The 22234-nt window shown below is 34.6% G+C and overlaps 1 pseudogene; it reads left to right on the top strand.

The window, feature by feature from the left end:
• The first annotated feature begins 20787 nt into the window (after window positions 1-20787).
• Window positions 20788-20906, top strand: LOC112485257 (annotated as a pseudogene).
• The last annotated feature ends 1328 nt before the right edge of the window (window positions 20907-22234 follow it).

Raw genomic sequence — 22234 nt, 5'->3', positions numbered from 1 at the left:
ATTACAGAAAGTCTATATATTGTCATTCTTTCTTTTCTTCATTGTTATTGTGATCTGTACCAGGTTCCTGGAGACTTACTAAAACCAGAAACTATGATCTTTGACCAAACATAGAGGCTGAATAAACCCAGAAATGGCCAAAGCTCCCACCTCATTAGCTTACTCTGAGGTGCCGTTGATGGTCTCTCCCTTTTAGCCAAAGTGATTGAATACAAGATACACTACACTGCCTCACTTATCTACTGAATGTCACGCAGAGGGAAGAAACCAGGCCTCCACAGGAAGTAAATTTCAAAGTAAAGCCAATTGTAAAAAAAAAAAAAAAAATCTAAAAAACCTTCATCCTATCTGGTATTGAATAGGTGAACTTTCCTATCATCAAAGGAAGTGGTATTTTTTAGGAAAAAGAGGTGTCTGAAGTCAGATGGCATTAGGTTTGAATTCCAACTTTACTTTGTGAGCTGAGATATCTCAATTAAAGAAATTATTCAAGATAGCACTGCTCTTGATTCAGTTTCTTCATCCTCTAGTGCAGATAACAAAAGCAACTGCTCAAGATTGTATTATGCATTGTAAATAATGTGATCTTATCTAGAACCTCCCATAATTCTTTTTATTGTTAGAATGAGCAAAAGAAAAGAACAATTTATGTAAACATTTCTATTGTCCTTACTAAGACTAAATATAATTGAAGGCATCATTGAATTAGGAGCAATCCTTTCCTGTTTTAATGTTACTCCCTTTTAAAGCTTGGCACTAGGGACTCTATCAGACTTCCTCTTCCATCAGGATGACATAAAGTACTGATGACTCACTGTTAATTTTCATACCTGATTTTCAAATGCTAAAGGTCTTACAATTAAGAGTTCATTTTATGAAGCATACAATTAAAGGAGGTAGTTTCCTATAGAAAAAGTCAGACTTCAGAAATGTCCTGAAAGCATAAAAAGATATGTTATCTAAAACTAGATTGAGTTTTCTTATCTCTTACATTCCTTTATTATTATAACTTGATTCCCTTTTTAACCACATGCATCAACCAATGCACAGATCTACTCCACTAGTGATTTGGCTCTAGGAAAAAGATTACACTTGAGGGGAAAGTGTGATTCAGTATTTCCGCAATTAAAAAAAAAAAAAAGCTGGGCTATTTATATATTTTAACTTGTTTTTATATTTATAGTGAACAGGAAAATGTACTTGTTGACATCTAGTTTTACAAACTGGTTTTTCCATTTATTACTTGAGGGAAATGTGGTAGATGTGCTAAAGAATGTGCACAAACACATCCTAACTCTCTTTTATTCCATGTTGTATTATAGCTTCTGTGCTTATAGAAGGTCACTTACACTTGGGGATCATCTGCAGGTACATCCTTGTTCCCCTTTACCTCCTTATTGTAATTCAGTATCCATTTAAGTCCCACCCTATTCAATTCATTAAATGTCTAATGAAGAACATGTCCTCATTCATTTTTCTGAAGGTCTAAGTTAGACTAGGACACTGTTTCTCCACAAGCAATAATATCAGAATGATTTCTCTACTTTTCCATCCTCAGATTATTCCATAGAGACCATTATTTTATTTGGTTTATCTTCCTGGAACTTCCTTTAGTACAGACTGTCTCCTAAAATCAAAGTTTTTAATTATTTACAATGATAAGTGTTTCTAAGTAGGATTAATGTACCAGCACTCAAAGTCAATTCCCTGGCTCCCCAAGGAAACTCTCCTCCTCAGACACCACACTTAGCTTATACAGACTATGAAAGTATCTGCAGTTAACTATACTTGGCTCTTCAACTTTTTACTGTTACTTTTTGTTTCTTGCTTAGATTGGGCAATGAGGATATAAGCTTTCCTTAATGTGCAAAAATGTACTCTACTACTTGATTGACTTGTTGGAAGGTATTCTGGGAGCACTCAGTTGAGACAGCCACCCTACTGGGGAAAAAAAAAAAAAACCAGACCTTCTGTACAATGAGCTCATCATCTTTCAATCTTGTGTAACTTTTTGCATTTTGCATAGTCTTTCCAAAATGGACAAAAACATTGTCTATTCAATGTGACATGTGGCCGAGCTGTCTGTCTTAATTGCATTTCACACTTTCGTTACACTTTTTTTTTAGAAATGCTAAAATCTAAAGAATTTACCAAATGCCAAAAAAAATGCCTCCCCTTCTATTTCCAATGTCTTAGTTTTCTCAGCTTTCAAGCAAAACCTGAAAGTTCCATTGCATCCCTCCACTTGAGCCAGAACAAGACCCTGAGTTTTAGTCACTTCGCTGCTTCTCTTTTATTCACATCTCTCCCTGCCTGTACTGAACTCTTCTCTCTACCAACTGACCCTAGACCTGATTCTACCAAAGAAGTTATTCTTTATTGACACCATACTATCGCCATCATTCTTATTGTTTCCAAGCCCTTCCTATCCATCTTCCATATATAATAAGGAAGCTTGAGGATGTGTTTTGACCTTATGTTAAACAATGTTTAAATGGGCAAAACAATGTGTTTGACTGTTTTTATTCATAGATCTCAAATATAAAATGGCTGGCACATCATCAAAAAATACTGCCTTTAGTCAGAACATTGGGGTTTAATTCTTAATTTTGCCACTTGTTAATGATAAAAAATTTGGTAAATTATTGAATCTTTCTAAGCCTCTGTTATATCACCTCAAAATTAGAGATAATAATATCTACCTCATATGACTAAAATCAAATGAGAATATCTGGAAAATCCTTGCAATTTTCCCAGAATAAAGTAAATATCCAGTGAATACTTACTTATTCTAAACCATGGGTCAGCAAACTTCTTCTGAAAGGGCTAGACAGTAAATATTTTTGGTTTGTGGACCATATAGTCCCTGTAACCAAAGAATGATCATTGCTTTCATTGTTTAAACATATGGGAAATAAAACAGAGAAAAAGGGAAAAAATGTCTCTATCTATGATGTGTTTTATAAATTGGGGAGATATTTGACTTGAAAGATTCATTCTCTCTCCCCACCCCCACTTCAGATCTCTCAGGTATATCCCCTCCATGACTCAAGAATAAAACTTATGAATTCATTTTTTCCACATTCTTTGTATGCACTCTGAACAAAAAGTTGGTGATGATGCCATAATTCTTAGAAGCATTTTTGCCTAGTTGAGCAATTCTCTATGAAACTGCCTCAAATTTTTCTGAAATTTTAACAAAGAATCTTACAGTAGCACCTTTGAGATAGTGACCCTGAAATCATGTTTTAATGGCAAAACTCTGTATTTGTTATTTTCCCTGAGGCCTTTTCATTCTTGGAAAATATTTTTCCAGGAGAAACTGGTTTCATTTTTGACCCCAACAAAACTTAACTCAAAAATATTTCCTCTAAATTCTATTTGAAAATTAAGTAATTTCTTCTTTAGTTTTATATATAACTTATCATATGCAGCTTAAATATTCTTTCTGAAAAAGTCTCTGAAAATTTCATCGACCAAATCCACATGTATGTTTTCTATCTTCCACATTACCACAAATTGTGCCAAACTTACTTCTACTATATAACATAGTTCACCGTTTTTTCCAGCCCCCAATAAAAATTTTCTTTTTATCTTTCACTAACACTCTCCTTGAGACCACTGCAGATTCAACCTGACCAGATTCAGAGCCAACATCACATATTTTAGATTTTCCATAAAGCATCATGCTACTTCTAGAACCAAATTCTGTTCCTATTAGCTATCGAGGCACAATGACCACCCCCAAAAATTAGTGGCTTCAAATAACAACTTATTTCAATTATACCTCAACAGAATTGGGGGGAAATCATCTTTTTCATCTTCCATGTTCTGTAGACGGATTTGAATCAGTTGAACAACTTTGTTTCACTGATTTTAGATGAAGTAAAGTCATCTGGAGGCTTGAATGGGCTGGACTATCCAAGATCGCTTATTCACACAGCTGTTATGCTGGCTCTTGAATAAATGTTCAGCTGAGACTGTCAGATAGAATGCTTAGATATTGTCTTTCCTGTGGCTTAGTTTTCTCACAGCACAGTAGCTGTATTCCGAGAGGAAGTATCGCTAGTTGTTTCCAGTTGTGAGGGAGGAAAAGCTGCCAGTAGTTACACTTGAAAACAATGGAAAAGGGAAGAAAGTCACTTTTACCATGTATTAGTTAAAGCACAAAGCCTGCACAGATTTAAGGAGTGGGGAAATAAACTCCCACACTTGAAGTGCAATGACAAAGTACTGGGAGCTATCATTATTCAACTAGATGTCAGGTCCTGCTTTAATACTAGTGATACAAAAGAAAACAAAGATAATCCTTGCCTCCATGAGCTTATAGTTTAGTTAGTGACATAAATAAGTAAATAAACATATATATCAAAATATAAAATAAGTTAGATAGTGATAAGTATTGTGGTAAAGAAAATAGGAAGTGTCTGTGTGTGAGAACTATAATATTTAATAGGATTCCAGAGAACACCACAAGGAGGTGTCTTAGTTAAGCAAAAATTTCAAAGAAATAAGGGAGCAAGACATACAGATATCAAGGATAGAGCATTCAAGACAGAGTGAGTACAAAGGCTCTGAGGTGAAAGTCGTCAGTTCAAGTAACAGCACTGAGACCAGTGAGTACAAGCAGATATTGCAGTTTAAAAGAAGTCAAATCACACAAGGCCTAGTTAGTTATATTCAGGACATAGGTTTTTACTTATAATGTGACAGGATGACATGAGAGGGTTTTGAGCAAAGAAGTGGCATGATTTGACTTAAAGTTTAATATGATCACTCTGGGTCCTGACTTTAGAACAGACTATGGGATTTAGGAAGGAAACAGCAAAACTAGTTAGCAGACTATTGTTAATCCCATCAAGAGATGCTAGACTACAGATGGCTTGAATGGAAAGAGATACAGTAAATACTAGATATATTTTTAAATAAAGAAAATAATATTTTGAGAATTTTGATATAAAGCATGAGAAAAAAATGAATCAAGAATAACTCTGGGGAAAAAAAAAAAAGAAAAGAATAACTCTGGCCTGAGCAACTAGAAGAATGGAGTTGCCATTTACTGAGATGGGGGTGACAGCAAGAGATACAAAATTGAGGGATAAGAATAAAGATATTAAAATGCTCAGGGATTTTTTTATGGGAGACGTTGAGATGCCTATTAAACATGCAGATAAAGATGTTAATTAAGCAGTTAGATATACAAGTTGGATTTAGGTAAGAGGGGACATTATACAGTGATGAGTGTTTCAATCAGCCACCAAGATGACCTGCAATTACTCACACTTTCTGATATATGTTCCCTTATATATCTCTCCCAGAATGAAACTAACCCTGTATGACTAATGGAATATGGTAAAAATGAGAGTGTGTGACTTCTCTGGTTAGGTCATAAAAAGGCATTATAGCTTCTGTCTTGGTATCTTGAACTGATTGCTTCCATACCCTGAGGACACTCAATAAGCCCTATGGAAAGGTTCAAGTAAAAAGAAAAGAAGGTCTCTGAAAACCAGCCCCTGCCAACTCGCTAGTCATTTGAATAAGCTGCCTTGACACTGGATCCTTCAGCCCTATTCAAGCTTTCAGGTGATTGGAGCCCAGCTATATCTGGGCATAACCTCATGAAAGATGCTGAGCCAGAACTATGCAACTAAGGCACTCTTAATTAGCAACCCCACAAAAAAACTTAAAAGATCAATTATTTTCATAGTTTCAAGGAACTAAGTTTTGTAATGATTTGTTTTGCAGAAGCAAAGTAAAAATATAAATTTGGGTACAAGGAATAGAGTGCCATCATCATAAAATCTAAAGCATGTCAATTTGAGATTGAGTAACAGACAGAAGGTAGAAGAACCTCAAGGGTAGTATTAGTGAAATTGTAAGGGGCCAGGAAAAGAATTTCAGCAGATCTGATCACTCTCAAATAAATTTTAGTGCAAGGACTTAAATGAAAGTGATGAAATGTTATTGGAAGCCGAGAAAGGAGGTTATGTAGTAACAAAAAATTTGACAACATTGTTATCTGCAATAACGTAGGGAAATACAAAATATTCTAAATAAATAGGTCTATTTAGCTAAAGCTATTTTTAGGTAGAGTGTTAAAAGAGTCACCTAAAATTCAGATGATAAAGTTTACCAAAAGTAATAAGGATTAAATATGTAAATTATCCAGGGCTTTCTAGGTTCAAAATAAAACTGTATCTAAGCCCTGCCTTTCCAGTTGGCAAACAATGCTAAAAACAAGAAAATGGCTTCCAGGAAAAGAAAAATCCAAGGCACTGTCAGGAAAACACTGCCCAAAGATGAAGGGTATGACTGTAAAATCTTGTCCCAAGATATCAATTATATAAGTCTCTTTGAAGATCTTAGAGGCAGGCCTCACAGACCTACTCCATTAAACAGTGGGGCTTCTAAGAATCTTAGGGTATATTCTGTTTTTAGGCATGTTTTCTTATGTCAGCCTTATAGGAAACCCAAGGTAAAGAAGGTTTTATTGTGACAAGATTTGTAAATCAATGTGGCATTTTTCTAGTTAAGGGAACCCCCAATATGATTCACAAGAAAGTCAAAAATAATTTTAAGTGAATTGTATTTGTGGAACACTCCTAGCTTGGAATAAAAGGGGCAGAGACAATATAAAGGAAAAAGATGGCTCTGGACTCTGAAATTACTATAAGCTGGAAGCAGGCAGCAGCAGCAGCAACAACGACAAGAACGAATAAAAAATCCCACTAAGTTACAAATACTATTTTTATTTATTATGAAAAAGAAAGGATAATTCAGAATATGGAATCAAGATCTCAAAGACAGAGTTAAGTGTCAAATGAATAATATACAGGCAGTAGGAATGGTAACATGTACCCAGCTGGATTTTAGAATTGCTTCAGAACAGTTACTCCTGTAGGCCTATTTACCTCCCGTTCAGAATGGAGCCTTTAGGACAGTTATCCTACATCCGTCCCACCAGTGTATATTGGATATGTTAGGGCCAGATAACTTGTCTCTTTAGTTCACAGATCAATAGGAATTTTACTTAAAGAAGTATACTTTATGAACTTAATCTGAGCCACCTTGGTCACATCTGGACTTGATTTATATTGAGGGTATGCTAGACAATAGTCTGCACCAGAGGCATAAAGAGATTAAATTTTAGAGAGTACTTGGGGATGAGTGAGTTTATTTTGTATGTGGAAGAGAGATCATTGGGGACCGTAGGGTAGCTGGACTTACAGTGGTCCCTAATGACTTAAGTCTGGTTGTTACTATTTATGCAGTCCATTCTTAGATTATATCAAGGATGGCCCTATGTGATGAATACTGGAAGTAAAGATGTATAACTTCCTATCCAGAGATATACATGGAGAGTAACTGATGCCTCTGGCCAATAGCAGGGCCAACTTTCCAGGCAAGTGAATGAGTCACCTTGGAAGTGAATTCTCCAGCCCCAGTAAAAGCCTTTAGATGACTGAAGCCCCAGATGACACCTGACTGCAACGTCAGACAATACCTCAAACCTGAATCACTCAACTGAGAAACTGTGAGAGATAATAAATGACTACCATTATTTTTAACCACTAAATGTTGGGGTAATTTGTTACACGAGAAGAAATACCTAAAACAGGTTATTCAAAGGCATGAGACTATGGGAAATCACCAAATGTAGGAAAAATTATAGAAAAAAAAAAGAGGTCGAAAGACTGAGCACAGAGACCCTTCAACATTTAGGGATCTAACAAATGAAGGTAAATCAGCAAAGGAAACTTAAGGCAGTGGCTAGAGAGATAGAGAGAAAACCAGGTGAATGCAATATCCTGAAAGTTAAGGGGGAAAATGTATTTCAAAGAGTAATGATCATTGGTGTCAAATACTGCAGATGGATCAGGAAAGATAAGAATTAAGCCTTAGATTTAACAATGTGAAAGTCATTAGTTACCTTGATAAGAGCAGTTTGGAGCTAATTTGATTTAAGTTAGCTTTAAAAAGCTTGGGAAGAGAGGAAATTAGTGAGTACGGACCACTATTTCAAAGAGTTTTACTATAAAGGTAAAGAGAGCAATGAGGCAGTAACATGAATACATTCAGACCTCCCTCAGAAGATACTGACTCAGAAACAAATGTGCATTATTCCAGCCACTCAAAGAAATACATGAGTTCAAAACATACTGGAAAAAGAAAATACTATTAAATTTATATGCACCCCATATTTGAAAAGGTGGACTAGAACAGGCAAAAAAAAAAAAACAAAAAAAAAGTAAAACTATCAAAAGCAGTAAGTAGAATACCCATATGATGACCTAAATGACAGTCCCACCTGACACTGAATCACATCATCACGTAATTTCCACAGCAAATAAAAACAGGGCTGAAGAATCTCAGCAATCATATAATTAATGTGCTATCATGTTGAGTCAGACAACTGTTATATTGCTTCTCCTTATCATTACAAAATTAAATAGTGAAGAAGACGATACTTGGATCTCAGGGAAGAAATATTCTCCAACTTCTATGGCTCCTGAAATCATTACATAAATGACTATTAACGAGCATATCAAATGCTTAGATACAAGGGCAAATTAGTTTGTGTGATTATTACTAAATACGAGATTTTTAAAAAGTGGATATTTGGGAAGTTAGAATACAAATATCTAAGTACCATATATTGCCATTTAGAGGAACAAAAATTAATGAATCTGCACATGAAGTGGCGTTACTTAATAGTGGATATAATGTGGGCATGGGCTCAAATACTGATTTGCCACTTACTGGCTCTACTATCTCAGGCAAATTATTAAGCTCCCTAGCCTCAGTTGATATACCTATAAAATGATGACAATAATAGTTGCAATGAAAAATCATGGTGAACATTAAGTAAAAGGAAAGTACTAGGCATGGTGTCTACCATAGGATGAGTATATTAGTCAGCTCAAGCTGCCATAACTAAACACCATAGACTAGATGGCTTAAACAACAGAAATTTATTTTCTCACCATTCTGGAGGCTGAAATTCCACAAGATTAGAGTGCCAACACAGTCAGATTCTGGTGAGAGCTCTCTTCCTGACTTGTAGGTAGCTGCTTACTTGCTATATACTCACATGGCCTCCTTTGTACTTTTTTTTAAGAAAGAGTGAGATAATAAATGGAGGAGGGGACAAGGGTAAGCTCCTAATGTTTCTTATAAGGACACTAACCCTATCATGAAGGCCCCACTCTCCTGATCTCATTTGACCCTAATTACCTCCCAAAGTCCTGATCTCTAAGTACATTGGAGGTGAGGGCTTCAACATAAAGATTTTGAGGGGGACACGGTCAGTCTATAAAAATAGATAATCAAAATGTGTGTGTGTGTGTGTGTATAATTACAACAACTGCTACAGGGACTTAAATCTGCTACTAACTATAATCAAGGATCCTAGAATTTTACCTATGGTTTCTCTTGCTAACCATAGTACTATGATAGCTATTGTTTCCCTTCATAAGAATTGTGTTTTAGTATTTACTTTAAAAATACCTTACACTCAAGGTGGGAGAGTTGGATTACAAGCATTTAAGGGCAACAGTCATGCCACATCCATTTTTTTTTAAAGTCATGGCACCTATCGCCTGGAACCTAATAAATGTTTCACAGACATTTGATAAGTAAATAACTAATTATACTCTCTACATCCATTCTTTTTCATTTTTATGCCCGAAGGGGACAAACAGAATCTGAAAAAGTGAACAACTTCTCAAAAATCTAGGCATATGATTAAAAAAAAAACTACAATTTGTAAAGTCTATTTTAGAAACTCTATATAGGATATTTGTTGATGAAGACAATGGTCATAAATTTCACATGCTATCTCTGCACTCCGACAAGAAAAGTGGTTCTTCTCCACAGTTAGCTAGCCATTGTAAAAATCTTAACATTTATTGGCAGGAAAATTAGCAGACAGATGTGGCTCTGGTCTTTAATGGAAATGTAATCAGCAGTCTATCTTTATGAGGGTATACTGCCATCACTGAATATCCACTTAGGGGGCAAGGCCAAGACTGCAGGCAGCAGTCCAAAAGCATTAACATCCCCCAGGTGACAATAAGAGGATGAAAAATTCTCTTGGGGAAGAGGATCCATTTCAAATTTCCTACTATTTTAAAAGTAAAACAGAAAGTTGCTCATTTTATATCAATTTAGTCTGCTGAGGTTCTCTAATTTGCCAATAAAAGACTTTACCACCATCCATTCAATGAGAACTTACAGTGCATTTGTTAGTTGAAGAGCGTTTTTCCCTGGCAGTAATGCAAATTAAGCGAGCCAGTTCCCAGTAAAAGCCTTTGAAATAGTTCTAGATCCTTTCCTAACACCCTTCATAATCCAGCCCCATATTTCCCTGTAAAGCTACCTCCCTTGGTATTGTTCTCAAAGTACGTCTTCCAAGACTGTAGAACTACTTGCACTTTCTAATTATGCATATGAGTATATGCTTCTGTTATCTTTGTACAGTCTTCCTCCTCATCCTGGCATTCTTTTTGCCCCTGACTCATTTGGAAAAGTTCTTAATATCCTCCTAGACAAAAGTTAGGCATCACTTCCACTACAGATAGGCATTATCCAAGAGGATAACCTCTCTTATCATTTCCTCCCTTAAAGTTCCTGCTTTGGGATGTATTGCTCCAAGTAAATACTGCATTTTCATTACTTATTTTCTTAAAAAGTCATTGTCCTCACTAGATTCTGGGCTTCCTGACAGCGAGGTCTATACCTGTGTTATTTTGTTGTATAAGAGCTTAGGACAGTGTCAGACATGTATATTTTGAATTTATATGTCCAAGTGAGTTTGCCTTCTAAGGGTCTATTTAAATCATCATCAGAAGTTTTCAAAGGATAGGAAATACATTATTTCTAGTCCAGCTATAAATTACAAAAGCAGACAAATGTTGCTCTGGTCTTTCTTAGAATACTACTACTTGTTATCCTTATAATAATAGTACTTGTTATAAATTAGATTATATAAACTACACACACACACATTATCTAAGATATCTGGATATAATTTGATTTGATCATTTAACCTTTCAAACATTTACTCAACATCTACTCTGAGTCAGGTAAAATGTTGGATACTAGGAATTCAGTGTCCAATAAGCCCTTGATTTCCAGCATCTTCCACCTAATGAAAGGAATTATGGATATACATATATGTAATAGTTTGCAAAGTGTTTTAATAAAAACATAAATGGTTTTGAAAATAAAGGAAAAAGAAGCAACTAACTCTTTCTACAGGGGGCTGAATAAAACTTCGTAAAGGACATGGCATCTGAAGAGAATCTTAGTGGTTGAGTTTTAATTTTACCTAAAGGGGAGGAAGACAGGGAGAGAACTCTGCAAGTAGAAAAGTAAAGTTGTATTTACGAAAGACATAGTTTCCCACTCAACAGCTATTTCCCAACTTCTTACTTAACAAGAAGACCCCAATTTTGTTCAAACTTTTCCAGTAAGTACTTTCAAAGAGGTAAAGTCTCTCTCTAATCACTATGGGTGAATTAAGACTAGTTTAAGCCAATATTCCTCTCACCAAGAGATCAGTAAGGGCATGAGAAACAGTTCTGGCCAATGAGACAGGAGGAGATGAATCATTCTCTCTGTGGGCTTTTTAAATATGAAATAATAAATATTATTTATCTAACCCACTTAAAAAGTTTTCTGAAAACATCCTAATTGATGCAATATAAAAATGTAAATGCATGATGCATCTGGGAACCAGTCAAAGTCATGTTCAACTAAGGACACATTTTGGAGCGGGATGCTTGGAAGAATGAATGGTGAGAGAAAAGAAACGTAACTCTGAAGGGACTTCTCTACTCTGTTAAGAAATTCTGCCTCATTGTCTATCGCATCATGAACCCTAAAATGAAGCAGAAAAAGAAGCCTTTGAGACACAAGATCTGAGGCTGATTTAAGTAATAACAGAATTGACAGAATGTGGGAAAGGAAATAAAGACAAGAAAAAGGAAATAGAAGTATAGAGGGATATTGTGAATCAGGTAGAAGTAGGATAAGTAATTTTTTAAAGGGTCTTGAATGAAGAGAGAATCCATCCAAGACAGCACCATTAAAATTTTTCTAATTTTCTTTTACCAAAGCAACAGCAATATTAATCAGAAGTACTTGAAAAAAGTCAAAATTGATAAGTGGCAAGAAATTATGAGAGTTAAACCAAAGAAGTACCAAGTATGTTATAGTGGTCATTATATTTAATTACACTTAAACAGTGTGGTTTAATTATAGGTCTCTCAAGACAGATGTAACTGCGTTCTGTGAAAACTCAGGCATCTAAATGAATAGTGGGTCATATTTATTGAATGCTAATACCTGCTATAACATGGCTCTCAGAAAGAGAGGGAGAACTCACATTTAATTACCTAATTATGTTTATCAGAGGAAATTAACAGACATATTTCCCATGACCCTGTGTAGCCAGCCAATGTCAAAGAGACGTTGACTAACATTTACTTTAACTCATTTTCACTTTTAAAACTATACTTCTCATTTTAAGTCTTTGCCAGCTTATGTCTACATAATGCTTTAATTTTACAAATATTTTTTCAAATATACTCTATCCATCAATATTAATTTATTCAGCAAATATTTATTGAATGTCAACTACATGTTAGGGATTATACTAGGCACTGAAGATACAACAGTGCACAAAAGGAGACATGATCCCTGATTCACTTATAGCAATGGTTCCATTGCTGAGGTTCTACCTTAGACTCATCTGAAGGAGGTTTTAATTTTATAGATGCCCAGGTCTGTAATCTACTGTTTATAAGCAAGTATAACTCATTCTGCTACTACTTCCCTATTATAAGTAGTATATAAAGATAGCATGCCTGATCAATCAGAATATCTTTATATTTTTTGCAGATGGTTATCTCTCTGTTCTTATCTAGTTTTGTAAGAGAAAGAGAAAAAATTACTCATCATGATGCAACTGATCTCTCTTAATCTCAGTGACTATCTTTTATTCATTAAATATTTCCCCACCACTGCCCAAATCCATAGATGATGCAGTTTGGAATCTGAACAACTGAGTGGATGGTAGGGCCATTTCCTGAGTTGGGAAAGACCTGGGAGTAGAGATATAGAAGAAAATATTCATCCTATCATTAGATGGGGGGAAACATACATTTTTCCAAAAAGTTTTCTTTGTTTATATTATTATTATTATTATTATTATTATTATTATTATTATTATTCTTTCTAATATAAAAAGCATGGCTACAGTTATAGGGTGTTATTTTTGAAAAGACCATAATCTGTCTCACAGTTCAATAACATCTTTTAAAATATATTATGATCAAAGCTGTTTTGAAACAATAGATGGATGACAAGTTTCTAAGATACAGGTGTAAACACAGTTCTCCAAAGGAAAAACTCTATTCTGTCTCATTTGATTTTCCCAAATGCTATTTACAGTGATATAATTTTTATATTTGTCTAGTATTTTGTCTTTCATTCCAAGGTTCCATGTAGGTTTTTTTAAGGTTGGTGTCTGTTCACTTATGCGGTTGAGCATTTCAGTGGTTGAACTCATTCATAACTAGTTCTCTTGTCCTGCTAGGTAAATAGGAGGATGATTTTACATCCCTACCTTCCTGAAATTAGGCAAGGCCATGTGAGCAGTTTTGGCTAATAGTTTGTAGTATGCACCAAAGCACTTTAACTGCTAGTGAGAGACTCTCAAGCATGGGCTGTGCTGAGAAACATGGGCATCGTGTGTTCTACGTAGTGTAGCTCTAAAATACATGGTAGCGCCCTCCACAATCTGGGTTCCTGACTATGCTGACCATGCTGATTTGCATGGGACAGCAGTATGATTAAGAAATAGAGATTTGTGAATTGTTTACTACAACACAAGCCTAACCTAATCTCACCAATATAACCTTGTCTTGGGATTAGAGGCAGTGTTAGCAGTAAACCAGTTTGCTCACAGCTTTGTTCTTCTTGTTTGAGTAAACAGCAAGTTTCATCTGGCTTCATGAAAAAACCTGAAGAGGTCAAACTCTAAGACTGAATCTATAGACACAGCAGCCCATTGCTTCTTTTTATCTTATTCTCAAAATACTATGAGTGAGTGCCATTGATGGGAGCCAGAAAGGTATACAATTATTTTCAAAGGTACCCATAACAGCAAATTCTTTGTCCACTTATGTTTTCCAATCCTGAATTTCTCTTATTTTTTTCTAAAGCTTTGGTTCTTTTCCTTGTTTAAAACTAATCCATTACTCTTTGGAATTGACTCTCTGGAATAATGCCTTAGAATCAAAGAAGATGCTTTGTGAGAAGCATAACTCAGAATCCTAGATTAGCCAGCCATAATTGTAGACTTTGTGGTTATTCATAGTATTTGTACTTCCAACGAAAGTAAATTGAATTTACTTTTGCTGAGCCATTCTGTTTACAACTGTCATTCAACATACTGAAAATGTTTTTCTTTTGTGTTCAAAGGTCATGCAGGATGCCAACCTGTCTCCTCAAAAAGTGATGGAATAGCCATTCCAGATGGAATAGAAATCATATGTCAATTCATTCTAAACATCATTATGAGTTCCAATGCATTCAAGATATTTTAACTTTAAAACGAAGGCTTCATTTTTTCCTCAGAAAGAAATAAAATTGTCTTCCCATTTCTAAGACTGTTCTATGCAAACTATTACTTCTATTTATAATTAACCTTTTGGCTATAGTGAAAAAAGTTTCATGTCTATTAGGTTAATTTTTTCTTTATCAAAAGAATATTTTAGGCAAAATTTAATAGTGAATTCAAATTGACACAGACATTTGCCACTAATGATTACTATTATTTTTACCAAAAGCAATATATCTATATATAGTATCTCCAGTAAATATCCATATATTTCCTCCAGTAAAAGTATCTTTACTGGAGGAAAAAGTTTATTAACCAGACTCTACTAGCTTAAGCTGTAATAACAGACAATCCTGAAATCTCAATAACTTTTGACAACAAGGTTTATACTGTATTCATGTTTATTTACATTACTGGTTAGTTTGGCTTTGCTCCATTTCAGGTTCCCTGCAATGGGAGCAATCTCTATCAAGGATATGCTATTCTCTAGGAAGAGGGGAAAAACCAGTGGTGGAACCATATGAGGGCTTCTAAATTTTTGACCTAAAGTAATACTTTAGATCATTTTACTCACATTTTATTGACCAAAGTAAGATACATGGTCAAGTCTCATGTCAACAGAGTGGGAAAAATATCTTCTCACAGGGAGAGGCAGCAACCAATTGAAAACAGTAATAAAATCTACCCAAAAGGTATTTATATCCTACCTATTCATTTCTCTGTCATTGAGGTCTGAGCAAGACTGGTGAGCCTGATATGAAGACACCTTCAGTTTGGTTAAACTCCAAACTTAGCTCTGTCAACTTTAAATTCCCTAGAACTAAGTTGAGCCAATTTCCATCTATACACATACCCCTTCTTAACTGTGAGGTTCTGCTAAAACTTTATCTGGGCTCTTGTACCCTATAGGGCTAGTCATACAGAGGTAGAAACCTCAAGTAATTGTATTTTGATCTTCTTTCTAAAATCTACTTACTGAGCCCAACAGAAATAGTGCTTCATTTCTTTTCAAGTTGAGGGCATCTTCTGGATACAGAGCCCCAACTTTGAAACACTGTGCACTCTAAGACTTGAATCTAAATTGTTGGTCTACAGAAAGCCTTCCAAGAGTTAACTCAGGTACCAGACTTCTACTACCTGATGCTATTCCTCTCTGCTAGGTCTCCTCTGAAGTCAGACAATGATGGGGAAAAAAAAGAAAGTTTTTTGGGACATATGTCACTTCCGATCATGTGCCATCGATAGAACTAGTCACAATGCCCCATTAGATGGGACAAGAAGGAAGGAATATTCCTGGATCAGCAGTTGCTTCCTAGTACTTGCTCCATACTTGTTAGTGTGGGGAAGTCCGAATCTTTGTGAGACTCACTAGCTGTCTATACCACAGCTACCATTTATACTAAAGTTCAGACTCAAATGCATACAGGGACATTAATGAACAGAGCGAATTGAATATAAACTATAGGAAGCAGATGAAACTGTAGGGAACCTGAAAGAATATTCTGACTAAAGAGGAAAGATGGTTCCCATGCAGAAAAACATGCGCATTATGGGCAGAGCTTTGTAAGGGAGTGAAAAAAAAACTTTGTATTTAAAATATAAAATCTCGTGAGTTTCCAAAGTAAGCAAATAAATGGAGAAAATAACACTGTGTAAGCTGCATAAAACATTTCTGTGAACCAGGTTTGGCTCAAAGAAAATGTGTTTGTAATCTCTGGTGTATACAGTACACTAATAAATTCAACCTTCGATAAAGAGATAGAATGATTATTGTCTTCACAGGATCAGTGTTCTCCAAATTTCTTTTATTGTTGGGGGGAAAAATGTGAAAAAGCCTTCCTAGTGCATGTGTATGTGAATGTAATATCTACACATTGTACATCATATATATTGCTAATATCTCAAGGCACAAGATACATCTAGGGTGAAGTTCATCATTAATGATGTAGATATGAATCTATACTTCAAATAACCTTCCTCATAATTTCATTTTTTAAAGAGCTTCCTGATAGATATGATTAGGTAATAATTGTTCTACCTCTCAATGTGGCTGATGAAGAGGACAGTGGAATAGGAGAGGCATCATTTTCTCCATTTTATCTTGTTTATGCTTATCTTCAATGCAAATTTACTCAGAGGAATCTTTTTTAGTCATTTCTTAATTTTATTAATATAATAAATGTTAGTTAAAACTTATTTTATGCCTTCCCAATTTTTAAACTAAACTAATACTAATAAAAGTTCCTAAGTTTTCTCTCTGTTCCAATTGCTTTATATAGCCCTTATTACACACACACCTTATTTTGCCCAAGATTATACCCTCTCTTTGAGTAGGTAACATCTGGAATATAATAGTTCACACTTGTACATAGCTCTGGGTAGATCCATCTGGTACCTATTAAGTATTGTCTCATATTAAAGACCTACATTTTAGTTTTGTTTATGATTCTTCAATAAGTTTTTACTTACTTAAAACATAGAGATATACCATTAGCGTTTGAAAGACTGATGAAATTCTATTAGTTAAACACGTTACCAAAACTATTATCTTGGTAATTACAATAACGAAACACTCGTTTCTATAAAATGAGATTTAGAGCCTTTCAGTTGGGTTGAATCAATATGAAAGGAAATAAAAATTGGAGCTAGGTTCTCAAGCAGTTTTGGTTTAAAATGTGTAAATAGATGCAGGGAATAATTCTCCTCTTGGTTCCAGGAGAGTTATAATTGTGATTCCTCATACATAAAAATGAGCGTATGCCCTAAAGTATGTTGCTATACTAAATAACTACTTATATTTAAAAGTTCGCAATTGGTTGGCAGTCAATCCAATTAAGCAAAAATAGAGTTTTCTTTTCTGTACTACAGAAAAAAGAGTTATTTCATATCATTGCTCTTATGAGAAGGTGAATGAAAAAATGCCAATTACGAAATTGTTTAAATATTCCTTATACTGTCCCTTCTGTAATCTACTTCTTACCCATTGGTAATTTTCATTGATATTAGAAATCACTTGATGTTTCTGAGATGAATACTGATTGTAACCAAAAATTTTATCTTATTATACTCTGGGACCTAATTTCACAAAAGCCCTAGGAAGAGAAGTCTATCATAATTTAGAAGCCAAACTCTTAATGGTATGTATGAGAGGATATTTTAAGGACTCTTATTTTTACTTCACATATTTCTGTATTACTTAAACATTACTATATCCATGATAAAGAAATATACATATAAACAGTACATAAGAACCATTAGTGCTTGAAAGACTGAGGGAAATATTATTAATTAATCACAAATAGAATATCTATTTGTCTATCAAATCTATCTATCTACCTATCTATCATCTATCTAGTGCTTCCTTTATATCAGGTACTTCTCCAAGCCCTTTACATTTGTCCTTTCAATCTTGTGTAATCTTGAGCAAGTTACTTAATGATTCTGTGCCTAAAGTAATAGAAATATCAACTGTATCTGTTCCATGAAGTGACTATCAATATTAAGTGGAAAAAAGGTGTGAGTATGTATGTAGGTATGTATATGTACATATGTATATATATATTTCTTATTTTAACAGTGTCTGGTACTCTATAAATATTGAGTAGATATTGGCTATTATCTAGTAGAATGAGAGCTCGATAAGGTCAAGAATTTTTGCCTCCTTTTTCACTTCTATATTCCCATTACTCAATATTAAATAGCTTATAATATGCGCTTAATAATATTTAGTGAATAAAAATGATCTTATAAGTTAGATATAATGTGATCACCTATTATTTACAAGTAAGATAATTGAGACAGAGAAATCATCTAACATGGTGAAGATCACACAGCTCCTAAATAATAAAACTGATTTTAACCCAGCCAATTTGACTCCAAGAGCTTACATATTTATCCCTTCTTCTCGACTATCATATTTTTAGAACTAACAAGATAAAAAGAGAATTAGTTGCAGAAAACCAAGATCTGAATAAGGCCTTTAACTAAAGCTATCATGAAATCACACCTTCCTGAAACAGCTTTCTGGAGCTGAATGTAGAAAACATACTCTTAGGTAGGCATATTCTGCCTAAGAAACTAGAGAAATTAATACCACAACTGTAGGATGATTTCACCAAGGAATATTTAAATTTTAAAGCCAGTCATAAAAGAGTTAATTCCAACCCACCACTCATGCCCAGAAGAAAAGGTTTTACGAAGACAGATAAATGTCCCTCTCTAAGAAATTCTAGAAGATTCTCAACAACTCTTTCCTCTGCCAGTTGTAATGCTGTTCCCAAAGGGTGTCATGTATTTAAATCAGTTTGAAAATCATAAAAATCAGAGGCCAAAGGTAATATATAAAAAAAAAAGTCATGAAATAAGCAATTTCTCTAGATTTATCCTAAAGAGCATCCTGGATCCCACATTGAAATTCATTCATCTCAAACCAAAATCATCACCTATTCTACTGTTTAAGCACAGTACTATATGCATATTAGAGGCATATTCATTCATATGGCTTTTATTTAAAAGGTCTAGATTTTTATTTACTAAAAATAAGTTATTTGTGAACAAATGTATTACCACGAGAGCAAGAATGCTATTTAAATGGATGGGAAAAGACCTAAGAGAAAGATATGAAAGTAGGAAGATCAAATATTAAATATCAAATAGAGTTTTAGAAATATGTTTGGAGAGTCTAAAACTTTTTTTTAAATGAGAGATAGTGATGTGATTATTCTGTTCATTCAGAAAGTTCCATTTAATTGGTTTTGGTTTTGACTCTTAGGCATGGATTCAGTAAGGTTAACACTTACAGTCTCTGAATTCATTTGTTTTCTTGCTGTCATTTATCATCTACTATGAAATTTTATATGAAGCAATTTATATGTGACTTTTGCTTAAAGGAATGGTCCCTTGATTTTTAAGATTTTATCTCTTTTTTTCCTTTTTCCTGTTGCCTTTTGCTTTGGACAGGGAGGTAAGAAGTTCCCATGCCATAATAATAAACTGATTCTGACCTGCCAACACACAAAGGGAATGTACTAGAAGGCTATAAACTCAACTGAATCTAAGGGAAGCTGGGAAACTAATCTTGGATAACAGTCAGGAATCAAGGGCTAGGGCAGCAAAGGCAAACTAGTGGGAACAGCGTGATCTGAACCCCACTGTGGACAATGAGACCCCAATTATTGCTAGCATCACTCTCACATGATTCTAAGTCTTACAAGAAAGCATTCATCTTTCTAAGTCCAAGTATGTACCTAATACAACTTCTTCCATTCATGCAAGGATAAAGAATGGAAGAAATTTTGTCTTCCTCTAAGATTACATACAAACAAGGGCAATTGGGATGCTATTAGAAATATAGGACTGAAGATATGCTGCAGACAAAAAATTACAAATGCCCAGTACATACACAGTTGTACAGAAGTTGGTTGAGCCTTAAGCAGAACTGATCAAAAGATTCTATGTATTATAGAGGGAGTACTCACGAATTTTGAGCAAGTTGGCTGGAGCCAAATCTTTGCTTCCCTATTTCCTAGATAGGAGACCTTGTATGTAGAACTTAACCTCTCTGGACCTGTTTGTCCATCTACAATAGTATCAATATGATGACTGATACTACAATAGTATCAATATGATGACTGAGGATTAGCAATAACTCACCTATTACACTACTGTCCTCACTGAACGACAGCACTCCGCAGAGATGACAGGAGCCTTTGTGCCATTATGTATCCTCAAGGCTGCACCCACATCTTTTTAGGCTAATATCCTATTGACATTCTCTATTCTCTGGCCACAAAAACTTGGCATTCTGCCTCAAATTATTGCAAATAACACAAACTGGACTTTATTCAGACAATTTTCCCCTCTCAACCAATTCTGAGAAATTCATCATTATTCATCTCTTTAATGTTTAGTATAATTCACTATAATCATCTCAGATTTTCCCTCTGCTATTGAGGGACCATATGAATTCACTGTTTGAATAATAACTGTCTTGAGAGAAGTGAGAATTTGCTAAGTCATTAATTCTTATCGCCTTCACATTGTAAATCTTTATTTAATTATTTTATCTTAGCCAGTGCAGTGTTAGAGTCTTCTGAAGAAAGCAGGCCTTTTAAAAAATAAGTCCACAGTTGCTGGTGAAATGACTTAAAAACTGATTCCTTATCTCTGGCCATGCTACCCTGAATGTGCCCGATCTCATATGATCTCGGAAGCTAAACAGGGTCGGGCCTGGTTAGTACTTGGATGGGAGACCACCTAGGAATATCAGGTGCTGTAGGCATTTAAAAAAAAAAAAAAACTGATTCTTTCAAGTGGACAGCATTGCAGACATTGGTGATTTGCGTATCAAATTAAAAGTAAATGGTTATAATCCAACCATGAGTTCCAAAGGGATTTGATACTTATGAGCTCACCTTATTTCAGGTTAGTTTAATCGCTAGCATGTGAATGCATCCACATGCCTTTTCCTTAAGAGCGACTGGCCATCTCACTCTGTCTGAACAGATGGGCCTTCCCAAGTGCTAGGATCCCCAGCTCTGCTTCCTGTTTGCCTCAACCCAGGAGCAGTGGCTGATGCTTAATGAAAAATCTGTTCTTGCTGCAGTTAGTACATAAACAAGCCAATGAACTTACACTATAAAATTAAAATGTAGGTATTGAGGAGCTGTAGGGGATTTAACAACCAAAAAAATGCATTTACCCCATGGATTATTATCTCAATTACAGGTAATTAGCAGAGAAATATACTTATGTAAATTCATGTTATTATTAATGGAAGGTGATAATTATAGTTTAAAGGAGTGTCAGTATAATCTTTTATAATCCTTATGATCCCTTAAATAGATGTCAATTATCTCCAGTTCGCATAAACATATGGTAGGTTAATGCAAGCAATTGTATTTTTTTAATTTATAACATTAAAGGTAACGTTTGTTTTACAACCGCTTAGCAGATTAAAGTGGGCAGCAAATCTTCTTTTATTTGGAAAACAAATTTTGTGTGCTAATATGCTAATTTGTAGTACATGTAAATATCACTTGATTTAGAAAGCAAGCAATGGACCCTCCCTACACTGATTATTTTATAATGTAGCTATATTATCTTATTTGTTTGGAAAAGTTTGGTTAAATATAAATGACATTTCACTCCATGTGATGTTATACATTATTCAGTTATTATGCATTTTAAAAAGATTGTATTTAGGCAGATGTTAATGTTAGTTTTACTTTCTGTGTAATAAGACTAGACTAGTAGATAAAAGGGAAAAAAACTAATTAGTTATAGTTGTATACTAATTGCTGAAACCTCATAGTACTAGTTTCCACTTCTTTTATTTTTTAAAAAAAGTTTTATAACTATTTGATTTCTCACTAGACTCAAAGTTCCAAGAATTTAAAAAGAATGTCTCTTGTCTGTTATATATAATATTCTTGGAACTTTGCACAGAGCCTAGGACAAGAAGGTGCTCATTTATTTAGAGTTGAAGGACAATCTATTGCATATTTGGGGCGTTCCTGAGTCATCCTCCATGCCCTCACGATCACTTCACTGAATCGAATATTTTATTCTCAGTCTTTTTAGACCCACAATTGATATAATCCCAGTTAT

This window comes from Pteropus alecto, unplaced genomic scaffold (assembly GCF_000325575.1).
Source record: "Pteropus alecto unplaced genomic scaffold, ASM32557v1 scaffold270, whole genome shotgun sequence".
Lineage (NCBI taxonomy): Eukaryota > Metazoa > Chordata > Mammalia > Chiroptera > Pteropodidae > Pteropus > Pteropus alecto.
This window is presented reverse-complemented; position numbering and strand designations above follow the sequence as displayed.